This window comes from Pteronotus mesoamericanus, unplaced genomic scaffold (genome assembly GCF_021234165.1).
Source record: "Pteronotus mesoamericanus isolate MK-2021 breed Mesoamerican mustached bat unplaced genomic scaffold, CSHL_Meso_final contig_245, whole genome shotgun sequence".
Lineage (NCBI taxonomy): Eukaryota > Metazoa > Chordata > Mammalia > Chiroptera > Mormoopidae > Pteronotus > Pteronotus mesoamericanus.
Window position 1 is genome coordinate 870,822 of NW_026555103.1, and position 13,305 is coordinate 884,126.

The following is a 13,305-nucleotide window of genomic DNA, read 5'->3' on the forward strand; positions in this document are numbered from 1 at the left end:
CTTTGAGGTTGATTTCCAGTTTCAAGCCCTTGTGGTCCGAGAAAAAGTTTGGTATTATTTCAATTTCCTTGAATTTGCATAGGCTTGCTTTGTGTCCTGTCATGTGGTCTATCTTTGAAAATGTTCCATGCGCATTTGAGAAGTATCTGTATTTTGCTTCTTTGGGGTGTAAGGTTCTATATAGTTCAGTTAAGTCTATTTGATTCAGTGCGTCATTCAGTTCCACAATATCCTTATTGATGGTTTTTTTGGAAGGTCTATTTATTTTTGATAGTGGGGTGTTGAAATCCCCTACTATCAGTGTGTTGCTGTGTATATCTTTTTTGAAGTTATCAAACAATTTCCTTATATGCTTGGGTGCCCCTATGTTTTGTGTATATAAGTTTACAATGTTTATGTCTTCTTGATAGATGATTCCTTTAGTATTTTAAAGTGCCCCTCTGGTTCTCTTTTTATGGACTTTGTTTTGAAATCTAATTTGTCTGATATAAGTATTGCAACCCCTATTTTCTTCTCTTGCCCATTTGCCTGGAATTTTTTTTTTCCATCCCTTTACTTTCAATCTGTGTAGGTCTTTTCCTCTGAGGTAGGTCTCTTGTAGGCAGCATATGTGTGGGTCATGTTTTCTTATCCATTCAGCTACCCTGTCTCTTTTGATTGGGGCATTTAGTCTATTTACATTGAGAGATATTACTGACTGAAACCTATTCATTTTTTCTCTTTGTTTCTGTGTTTTTCTCTTTCTCACCCTTTTCCTTCATCTTCTTAAAACGGTCCTTTTAACATGTCTTGTAATGCTGGTTTGTAGAGATGTATTCTTTTAGCATTCTATTATCTGGGAAACTCCTTATTCCCCCTTCTGTTTTAATTGAGACCCTGCTGGGTAGAGCAACCTTGGTTGTAGGCCCTTGCTTTTCATTACTTGGAATATTTGTTGCCATTCCCTTCTGGCCTGTAGTGTTTCTTTTGAGAATCAGCTCCTAGCCTTATCGGGGCCCCCTTGTATGTTACTTTCTCCTTCTGCCTTGCTGCCTTGAGGAGTCTCTCTTTGTCTTTGATAGTTGCCATTTTAATGATGATGTGTCTGGGAGTGTGCCTCCTTGGGTCCCTCTTGAGTGGGGCCCTCTGTGCCTCCTTGATTCATGAGACCCTTTCTCTCCTCAAATTGGGGAAATTTTCATCATTACTTTTTCAAAGAGGTTCTCTATCCTTTGCTCTTCTTTTTCTCTTTCTGGTATCTCTATTAGGCAGATAAATTGCGTTTCAGGTTGTCTTGCATTTCCCTAAATGCCTCTTCATTCTTTTTGAGTCTTTTTTCCATTTCTTGTTCTTTCTGGCAGCTTTTTCTTACCTTATGCTCCATTTCACTCATTCAATCCTCGGCTTGATCCAGCCTCCTTTGGATTCCTTCTCCTGTGTTCTTCAATTCAGAAATGGGAGTCCTCATATCATTTTGTGTCTTCTTGATAGTTTCTATGTCCTTTTCCAGGTTGATATAGTTTGCTGTAAGATCCTGAGAGTTTCTCTGAAATTTATGATAGTTATCTTTGAGCTGGCTGAGCTCATTGAGCTTCCTTAGAGCCATTGTTTTGAATTCAATATCTGATCGTTCCCTTGCCTGTATTTCATTTAGCTCTCTCTGTGGGGATTCCCCTTCTCCACTCTTTTGGGGGAATTTCTTTTTCTTCCCATTTTTGTGAGAGTCTATTAAGTAATTTATTTATTTATTTTTGCTTCTGCTTCAATTGATCCATCTAGATTTCCTGACTTTGTGGATTAAACTTCTATGGTATTAGGCAGGTTTTTTTAGTTATTTAAATATTTGTTTGTTTGTTTGTTTGTTTTTTCCTTTACTTTTCTTTCTGGGCCTGCTTCTGATAATGTCAGTTGTGACCCTATATGACCTTGCGTCTTTTGTTTGAGCTTTCCAGGAGTATATTATCGGTGTCTGACTCCTGCGTTTTGCGCTCTGTGACCCCTTTGGTGAGGGATGCACTATTTCTGTGGATCGTTCTGCACTCTCACACCAGGTCCTTTAGCGCACACCCCGCCCCGTACGATTCCCCACTGGCCTGGGAAGTGCATGCTTGCTCATCCCAGACACACTTATGTGCCTAAGCTTTTGCACTCGTCTTGCACTGGTGCCCAGCAGGCGACCCTGCACTGGTCAGTTTAGGGTCTTCTATTGTGTGTTTTCCCTGCTTTTGGCTCTTTGGGGTTGCCTGCTCCTGTGAAATGGAAACCACGGAAATGGGAGGAAGTCAGCTCTGGGACTCTTGGGTTAATCCTGTCTCCAGTCTCTCCTCCAGGATCTCTGGGCAGCTCTGTGACCCCTTTGGCCTGGGATCCACTATTTCTGTAAACTGCTCTGCACTTGCAGGCCGGCATGGGTTCTGGTTTACACCTGCCCTCCATGATCTGTGCACTCCTTCGGAGGCCCAGTGGACGCCAACCTGCAGGGGACCTCGCCAGCCCACGCCGTCATGGTCTGCACACACACTTGGCAACCCTCACTGGCCACTCCGTGCGTGTGTGTTTTGGGGGGCTGCACTTGGTGGTTTTGGTCTGTCTATTGTGTGCTTTTCAGCTTTTGGCTCTTTGGGGGCGTGGCCTGCCTGCACACAATGGAGACTATGGAAAGGGGAATGAGTTGGGATTCCCCAGCTCCTCCTCCCGTTCTTTCCCCAACACCTCCGTCTCCAGTCTCTCTTCAAGGTTCTCTATGCAGCTGTGTGACCCCTTTGGCCAGGGATCCTCTATTTCTTCCAGCTTGTCTGCACTTAGCCCCCAGCCCACACACACACAAACTGTGTGTGGAGAGCTCAAAAGGCAGGTTAGTTGATTCCCTTATGCCTGAGTGAGATGGTAGCTGCAAAGTGGGAGGTGAGTTATCACCGGGGTTCCACCAGCCACCTTTTCCGTTCTGTTCACAAAGTTTTCCTCATCAATCTTTTCCCAGCCACCAGCCCACTCTGTTGCCACCTCTACCCAAAGATCAAGGAGGGTGGCTGCCACTGCAAATTTTTGTGTTGGCCCTTTAAATGTCTCTTTGCATCCCCAACTGCCTGTCTCTGGCAGAGAGTGCCCCTAAGCTTTTTGGGGTTGCATTTTGTCTGTGTGTTTTCCTGGTTTTAGGTGCTGTAGTCTAGGGGTCCCTGTTTATGGTTCAGACCCTGGTCTTCTCTGGGCGTTCCAACTGGTCATTTCAATGTCCCTCTGGTGCTGGTGCCTGTGGGCACCCAGTCCACCTTCTTGAGCCTCCACCACACTTCTCACCCATTGGGATGTGTGAGAGTTGAATCCACTGTCTGTCCATGGCTCTAAGGCTCCTCTCCCACTATCGTTCCATTGTTTTCCAGGAGATTTCTCCACTATTCAATCACAATTCCAGTTTGGTCTTGGGAGGAATTCAATGTGACTCCCATTCACTCCTCCACCATCTTTGAATCCTCTTTTTTTTAAAAAAAATTTAAATTGATTTTAGAAACAGAGAGGGATAGGAGGCGGGGAGAGATCGATTTGTTGTTTTTGTATGTGCCCTGACTAGGAATCAAACCTACAACTTTGGGATATAAGGATGATGCTCTAATCAGATAAGCCTCCTAGCCAGGGCCTCATGTGGTTTTGGAACTGGAGAGAGAGAAACATGGGAAGAGGAGACAGAGAGAGAGACCGAGAGAGAGAGAGAGATCATATTTAAAGTAATTAAGATCAAAAAACAACACTGGAAGAGAAAGTTCAACACCTTCAAATTCTGAGGTGCAACCTAGAATTCTATAACCACAGAAATAATAAAATATGAGGGAATATAAAGGTATTTGGAAAATATCAGGAGGCTGAAATACATGTACTTTCCCTAGTCCTCCTGCTAAAATCCAGGACATTATAAGTAAAGTAAACATAAGAAGACTTCCTGACCGTGGAGAGAAGGCTGATTAGTTAGGAAATTCAGGACCCAAGAGAAAAATGTGAGTTCCAGAGTTTTCCCGGAAGTGGAATTAAGGAAGTGAACAATCAAGAAATGTCAAGAGGCACAAACAAGCAATTCCTCAGCAAAACCTCTCCTCTCTAGCCACAGGATTATGAAAATGGTAGACTAAAAATACAGAATTTTTTTAACAAAAAACATTATATTAAACCATACACCACAGAAATAATGTAGTTCCACTCATACCCACACCAGCCAAGACCATGGAGGGGGGTGGGAACAACTGAACTTTCACCATCACTAGGTTGCAGCAAGGATTCCCCAATGTCCACAATAAGAATGCCTCAAGAAGGTCAAGAGGTCAAAAGGTCAGAGAAGACCAGGAGCCAAGACTTATCCTTGCCAGCTAATAGAAAATCCCTGCTCTTATGCTGTCAACAAAGAACAGGTAGTAAAACTGGACTTTTGTAGATGCTCTTCATAAAGTTGAGAAAATTGTCCTGTATTCATATTTTTGTGAGAATTTTTATCATAGATGTTGAATTTTGTCAAATGTTTTTGTTTCTCAGCAGTTGAAATGATCTTCTGTAGCCTGTTAATATGGTAGATTATATTGATTCATTTTAAAATATCAAACCAGCACCTGGTGTAGCTACAGGAGGAATCTGAAAGTATCTGCTCAAGGGGTGGGATTGGTAGCTACCATAATTAAAGGATGACATTGAAACACTGCAAGAATAAAAGATCAGCAGGCTCAAGTTGCAAAGTGCTCTATGTAATTCACTCTCTCAGGGTGAAGAAGAGAAGATTCAGATCACTAGATCATGGGTAAAGAGCCCAAAAGACTGGTGTTCAATCATTGCCAATGTAGGAAAAAATATATATATTTTTAACTATCTTGCACAAGGAGGACAAAAAACCAAATGTCAGTAAAAAGTCTCCTTTAAAGCTCCAAAAGAGTCAGTTTTACTGACAAACACTGAGAAATTAAAAACACAAATTGTGCAAATGCAAACAGAGCTGAATAATTCAAAGCACACATATAAAAATTCAAGGGAAAAACTAGGAAGATTTAGGCAGAATTGAAGATAGAGTGTAAGTCTTTGCAAAATATAAACCTTAATCTTGAAAATCTTTTGGGTGCAACCAAAGCCTGAAAGTAGCAAAAAGTTTCTCAGCTGAATAAAATTTATGTAGCAACACCACCTCATCAACTTTTGTCTGAACACAACCAAGCCCTGAGAGTGGATGGTTCTCAGTGCACTCAGAATTCCAGAGCATTAGATCATGAACCTGAGTGAGTCAGTTTTTTCTTGGACTGAGTGATTCAAAATGGTACAGCAATACCTGTATACTTCTAAGGTAAACTGGGAAGAAAAAGAGCATAAGCAACAAGGTCAGTGGCAGACTGGCAAACTAGAGCAGGTCTTTATACAGATGTAGGCATTTTCCTTATTAGGAAGAACTGATTGGACCAAACTTCACTTGCAGTTGACTGCCCCTAGACTGCAGCTCCAAGTTTGGAATTCACAAACTCATAATGCTTTTTTCCCCAGGTGGGTTGAACCCACCACCTGAGCATAGTTTTTCACTCTGAAACAAGAAGCTGTCTTCCATAAAGGTGGAATGTAGTTCTTCCAAAGAAAATCAGGAGAAAGAATTCAACTTACTTTCTGAAAGACACCTGCATGTACAGAATCATTGAGACAATATCAGATTAGAAAATAATAGGTCACATAGGAAAAAGCCTTCTATAATATTATTGTTATAACTTACAAGAAATAATAAAATGTGAAAGGGACCAACTTTCCAGAAAATGCCAAAAACTGCAAGGAGGGGAACAAAACACTGAAATCTGATCTGAATAATTTAGTGGAGCTTTTTGAGGCAAAAAAACTTTGCAAATACAAACTTATTACATGAAAATAAAAGAAACATTCTAAAGAAATCTTACAAGTTCTCGAGGCTGCAAGAGAAAAGAGAGAGGTGGCCAAGTGTGAAGAGCAGATAGTAAAACAAAAGACATGAGAACAGAGCCTTTTCAGGTCCTTTGTTCATTTTTTAATTGGATTGTTTGTGTACCATACGATCCCACCTGTAAGTGGAACCTAATCAACAAAACAAACAAGCATGCAAAATATAACCAGAAACATTGAAATTAAAACAAACAATCAACTGACAGTAATCAGAGAGGAGGAGGAAAGGTGGTAAGGGGGGAAAAGAAGAGGAAGGGTCAAGTCAGGGAACATGTATAAAGGATCCAAGGACAAAGTCAAAGTGAGGAAGGATAGGGGGGTGGGGGAAAGTGGTGGCAGGAAAATGGAGACAACTGCACTTGTGCAAGGATAAAATAAATAAGTAAATAAATAAATTGCAGAATTAAAAAAAGGAGAGGGAGGGAGACTTTTGCTACTGAAGAAGTTACCAGCTCTCTGGACAAGTCTAGAACTGCTGGGAGGAGGTGCACTTGAACTCAAAGAGCCAGATTCAGAATTTGAGACTTGTCAGCTCATGAGAGCACAGAAGCAGCGGACACCCTGAAGCAAGACCCAGAGAACATAGGCCTCAAATATATAACACAGCTCCAGTTGAGCACTGATGAAGATTCTGAAAGTGGAGATTCTGGATGTGAAAGAACTTTCCTCTGAGACTATTCTCTGATGACGTAGAGGTTTGTGAAAACCTGGCTCATGCCACTGAGCACTTTAATGTGCTACTGGAGTCCTGGGAAGAGCACTTGGGCTGTGACAGCTTGCCCAGGAAGAGGGCAAGGACCACACACCGGCTATGCTGAGAGGGGGAGGAGAGGGGATGGGTAGTAAGAGAAAGATGAATTTGACTTTATGGATTCTTCTCTTAAAATTTATTATTTGTCTTTGCCTTCCCCCTACCACTTTCTCCTGCCCCCCTTCCCCTCTCCTTCCCTCAATCTTTACCCACTGTATTTGAACAAATATAAATTAAATTTTAATTTAAAAAATCTAGGAAAAAAATGTTATTTTATTTTTCCATTACCATTTATCCCCCTTACAACCCCATTCCCCCCTACAATCACCATACTGTTGTCCATGTCCATGAGTCCTTTTTCCTTTTTGTTAGACCTCTCAACCCCCTAACTTACCCTAGAGCTGTCAGCCTGCTCTCTATCTTTAAGTCTGTCTCTATTTTGCTTGTTAGTTCACTTTGTTCATTAGATTCCACATATGAGTAAAGTCATATGGTATTTGTTTTCCTCTGACTGGCTTATTTCACTTAACATAATGGCCTCCGGGTCCATCTATACTGTCACAAAAGGTAAAATTTTCTTCTTTTTTATGGCCAAGTAGTATTCCATTGTGTAAATGTCCCATAGTTGTTTTATCTACTCATCTACTGATGGGCACTTGAGCTGATTTCATATCATTGTGATTGTAAATAACACTGCAGTGTACGTAGGGGTGCTTATGTTCTTTAGAATTAGTGTTTTGAGTTTCTTCAGATAGGTTCCCAGAGGTGCAGTTGCTAGATCATAAGGTAGTTCCATTTTTAATTTTTTGAGATATCTCCATACTTCTCACCACAGTGCCTATACCAATCTGCATCCACACTAATAGTGCAGGATTCCCCTTTCTTCATCTCCTTGCCAGCAGCTGTTGTTTGTTGATTTATTGATGATAGCCACTCTGACCAGTGTTAACTAATGTTTCATTGTGGTTTTAATTTGAATTTTGCTGATGGTTAGTGATGTTGAGCATCTTTTCATATGTCTATTGACCCCTTTGGAGAATGTCTGTTAAAGTCTTTTATCCATTTTTTAATTGGATTGTTTATTTGAGTTCTTTTTCACTGGGGTTTTGTTTTGGTGTTGAGTTTTTGTTTTTAATATTATTTATTTTTAGACAGAGGAGAAGGGAGGGAGAAAGAGAAGGAGGGAAACATATATGTGTGGTGGCCCCTTGCGTGCCTCCTACTGAGGATGTGGCCTGAAACCCAGGCATGTGCCCTGACTGGAAGTCAAACTGGCAACTCTTTGGTTTGCAGGCCAGCACTCAATCCACTGAGCCACATCAGCCAGTGCTGGTGTTGAGTTTTATAAGCTCTTTACAAATTTTTCATATTAATCCATTATCAGTTGTATCAGTAAATATGTTCTTCCATTCAGTGGGTTGTCTTTTTATTTTGCTGGTGGTTTCCTTTGCTGTGCAAAAACTTATTAGTTTGATGTAGTCACATTCATTTATTTTTTCTTTTGTTTCCCTTGCTTGAGGAGATATATCAGGTAAAATATTGATAGAAGAAATATCCAAGATTTTGTTGCCTATTATTTCTTCTAAAATTTTTACACTTTCAAGTCTAACATTTAAGTGTTTAATACATTTTGAATTTATTCTTGTATGTGGTGTTACAATGTGGTCTAATTTCATTTTTTGTACATATATGTCTGATATTGCTAACCATTTATTGAATAAATGATCTTTAGCCTACTGTATGTGCTTGCTTCCTTTGTCAAATATTGACTATAAGAGTGTGGGTTTATTTCTTGGTCCTCTATTCTGTTCCATTGATAAATGTTTCTATTTTTATGCTAGTACCAAGCTGTTTTGATTATATGCCCTTATGGTATATTTTAATAGGTAGCAACATTCCTCCAACATCATTCTTTCTCAAGATCGTTATTGCTATTTGGGGCCATTTGTGGTTCCATATTAAGTTTTGAAATATTTGTCCTACTACTGTGAAATACATCATTGATATCTTCATAGGAATTTCATTGAGTCTATATGTCTTGATAGGAATTTCATTGAATCTACAAATTCTTTTGAGTAGTATGGACTTTTTAATGATGTTAATTCCTCTTAACCGTGAACATGGTATATGTTTCCACTTTTTGTATTTTCTTCAATTTCTTTCCTCAATGTCTTATAATTTTCCAAGTACAGATATTTTACATCCTTTGTTAGGTTAATTCCTAGGTATTTTATTCTTTTTGAAGCAATCATGGACGTGTTTGTTTTCTTAATCTCTCTTTCTGAAAGTTCATTATTGACATATAAAAATACAAGTGATTTCTGGATATTAATTTTGTATCCTGCTATTTTCTTGAATTTATTTATCAGTTTCAGTAGTTTTTTGGTGGAATTTTTAAGGTTCTCTATGTACAGTATCATGTCCTCTGCAAATAAAGACAGTCTTACTTCTTTCTTTCCAATTTGGATGTCTTTATTTTTTTTCTTGTCTAATTGCTATGGCTAGGATTTCCAGTACTATGTTGAATAAAGAAGGTGAAAGGGGACATCCCTGTCTTGTTCATGATCTTAAGGGGAATGCCAGCATCATGCTCAACAGTGCTGCTGGCAGTGGCTTTGTCGTATATAGCTTTTACTATGTTTAGGTATGTTCCCTCTCCACTTTGCTGGGAGTTTTTATCAGAAATGATGTTGGATTTTATGAAATGGTTTTTTCTGCATCTATTGACGTGTTCATGTGGTTTTTATCCTTCATTTTGTTTATGTGGTTTATCACATTTATTGATTTGTAAATGTTGTACCAACCTTACATTCCAGGAATAAATCCCACTTGATCATGGTGTATGATCTTTTTGATGTATTGCTGTAATCAGTTCACTAATATTTTGTTGAGGACTTTAGCATCTATGTTCATCAGGGATATTGCTCTATGATTTTTTTCTTTGTAGTGTCTTTATCTGGTTTTGGAATTAAGATAATTAATTCTTAAATTATCTTAAGAATGATAGCCCAAGCAACCTAATGCTGGGCTCACAGAATGAGCTTGGGAGTCTTCCCTCCTCTTGAATTTTTTCAAATAATTTGAGAGGGAGAGGTGTTAGTTCTCGGAATGTTTGGTAAACTTTACCCATGAAGCCTTCCTTTTCAGGGCTTTTGTTTGTTGGTGTTTTTTTATTACTGCTTCAATTTCATTGAGTGGAATCTGTCTATTCAGATTCTCTAATTCTCCTTGATGTATTAGGTAGTTTTGCAAGATTGTATGTTTCTAGGAATTTACTCATTTGTCCAAGTTATCCAATTTGTTGACATATAGTTGTTTCTTACAGTCCTTTGTATTTCCTTGATGTCAGTTGTTATTTCCTTTTATTTCTGACTTTATTTATTTGAGTCCTCTCCCTTTTTCTTTATGAACCTGATTAAAGGTTTGTCTGTCTTATCTTTTCAAAGAACCAGCTCTTGGATTCATTGATTTGTATCATTTTTTTAGACTCTATTTTATTTATTTCTGCCCTAGTCTTTATTATTTCCTTCCTTCTACTCACTTTGGGCTTTGTTTGTTGTTCTTTGTTCAAGTTTCATTAAGTGTAAATTTAGATTGCTTATTTGAGCTTTACATTGTTTCTTGAGATAGACCTGCAATGCTGTGAACTTCCTTCTTAGGACTGGTCTTCTTATGTCCAACAGATTTTGGGTTGTGTTTTCATTTTCATTTGTTTCAAGGTGTTTTTTTTTTATTTTTTTTCCCTTAATCTTGCTGTTGACAGATTTATTGTTTAATAACATGTTATTTAGCTTCCATGTCTTTGTGTATTTTTCAGTTTTTTTTTCTTTCGATTGATTTCTAGTTTCATAGCATTGTGGTCAGAGAAAGTGCTTGATATGATTTCAGTTTTTTTTAAATTTATTAAGACTTGTTTTGTGTTCTAATTTGTGGTCTATCCTAAAAAACATTCCATGAACACTTATAAAGAAGTTATGTTTTGCTACTTTGGGATGAAATGCTCTGTGCAAATCAATTAAATCCATTTGATCTAGTATTTCAATGAAGGCCACTGTCTCTGTTGATTTTCTGTCTGGAAGATCAATCCATTGAAGTCAATGTAGTGTTAAAATCCCTTAGTATGACTGTATTACTGTCAGTCTCTCCCTTTACTTCCACCAACTTTTGCTTTACAGAGTAAGGTGCTCCTATTTGGGTGTATATATTTTTACCAGAGTTATATTCTCTTGTTGGATTGTTTCCTTTATCATTTCGTGTTGTCCTTCTTTGTCTTTGACTATAGCTTTGGTTTTAAAGTCTATTTTGTCAAATATAACACCTTAAATACAGGTCCTAGGGAATGTGGATATAGCAGTCTGTGACATAATCTCCAATTTAGACCCCACTCCATGACGTCACCCACCAGTGGGTAACACCAATATCCACCCAGATCCCTGGGGGTCTTTCTACCATTTCAGCAAGTCTCTCATTGGCTTAAGTGCACTTACAGCAACTTGTACCTGTGACTTCTTCAGTGGCCAGTCCTTGAGCTACTGGAATGCCACAACTGCCCACAAACCTGGGAATTTTTTCTCCCCAGGATGGCCCTAAAAGTGACTGTGGGTGCAGGGACATGAAAGCTTAAGGTTCTGACTCGCTCTGAGGTATCATTTGCCCTCCAGTAGCCCCTTGGGGATAAGCTGAAGTGCCCACTCTGCATCCGAAATCCACCCTCAACTGGCCTCCTCCATTTCTCAGTCCCTGTACTACTTCCCTTACATTCCTATTGGGTATCCCTTTCCCGCAAAGCCTTCTCTCCTGATCTTCTTCTGGAGCAGCTAAGCACCTCCACTACCCTGCAGTGTTGACTAACCTGGATGACTGAATAGTTAATTTGTGTCATCAAATGTGTCTTTATTGAGTAGAAAGCTGGATAATAGTCGCAGGGCCTCTGGGAGACAATTTACTTAGCCATTATTTAATTTACATTTATCGCACAACTACATGGCATAGTGGGAAAGAGAGAAACACAGCTTTATTTCTGCTGGTGGAAAGAATTAGCTTTAGGCCTGAAAAAAAAGTCTTTAATCTTGGTTTATCAAGATAAAATGTGGTTAGATTTCACAGAATCCTTTTGTGGAATTAAGAACTTGGAGAAGCCCTTAGCCAACAGTGAGTGTCTAAAATCTGTTCTTGGATTGTGGTTTGGAGGAGCATTGTCTGTGGGGTTTGTAATAATTGTGCCATGGGTTGCCTTGGTTCTAAGTTGCAGTTGTTAAAAGAGCTGTTACTGTTTTGCTTATAGTATAGAGTGCAGGGGAGAATGTTGGACCAGGAGTCAGGACAGCTGTGTTCCAAACCAGACCTAACATTTAGGTTTCAGATCCTGGCCAGTCATTTGGTTGCTTGGGCTATCATTTCATCATTTAGGTAATGGGAACACCAACCCTCTCTATTCCTATCTAGGAGAAAAATCCTGGGGGAAATTTATATGGTAGGCATGGAAATACTACATAAATGTATAAATATAGTTTTTCTTTGGAAATATAACATAATTTCTTCCCCTTTCTATGTGAAAGTGAGAATGGTATTATTTACTCATTCCTAAATACCTACTTTTCAGGAGAAAAGAAATGGTAACCAACTTGATGCCAGTTAGTGTTATGTGGAGTCAGGTTTCTATTCCAGATGTGAACAATGCTAAATTCCCAATCTCTACAAACAGAAACACTGACATTTCCCACTATCTGTCTTTTGCAGGCAAAATAACTGAGATTGGAAAATGGACTGAGAATACTGGTCACTTAAAAAAGAAAGACTACATTGACCATGTACGGGTCCTAAATAATACTATTCCTGACTTGAAATCATTTGACACCTTGGGAAAATTTAAGATTTGTTTTAGTTCAGAGCTTATTTTTCAAGAGTCTTCAGCTGATAGACACCTAATGCCTATGACAAATCTTCTTCATAAGGATAATTGGTGTGCTTTTTTGTTTGTTTGTTAATTAAGTCTGGTTAGCCAATAAATCTATTTTTTAAAAAGGTGTTCAACATATTTGCATCAAATAGATGTAAACCATAGGAGTTTGAATGACCAGATTAGTAAAAGTCACAAAGATGAATAAATCTACTGCTGACAAAAGTGTGGGGATATGTGTACCCCTCATGGGGTTGTTGGGAGTGAAAAGGACTATAAGCTCTGTGGAGGGAAAAATGTGAAATGTGCTCATATCCCTTTCTGATTTTAGATATTTTTTCTTAAGAGAGTATCAGACAAAATACAAAGTGCCTGCGCAGGCTGCCTTTTAAAGCAAGAGGAATATAAGCACCTGCCTATGAAAAGGCTGGAGTTTAAACAAATTATTTTATAGGTATATTGTGGGTTACTATGTCATCCATAATTATGGGTATCTATACTTGGTGATGAGGAAAGATTTTAAGTTGAAAATCAAAATAAAACAGAGTAAACGCAATGTGTTCTGTATGCCATTTACCTAAAATCTTTCTGCAGACACCAAAGGGCACATTTGTAGAGTGACATCTAGAAAGATGTCTGATCAACAGTAATGGAAGTCTCTGGACCAAGGGCTTTTGAGTGTCTTTTAGTTTTTTTCTTTATGAGTTTATTTTCATTAATTTATATTATCTAATAAAAAGAGTTAAGCTTC

At 38.7% G+C, this 13,305-nt stretch overlaps 1 pseudogene; it reads left to right on the forward strand.

Annotated features, from left to right (window-relative positions):
- Window positions 1-2,386: 2,386 nt before the first annotated feature.
- LOC129070109 (ubiquitin-60S ribosomal protein L40-like) overlaps window positions 2,387-13,305 on the forward strand; it is a 146,394-nt pseudogene continuing 135,475 nt past the window's right edge.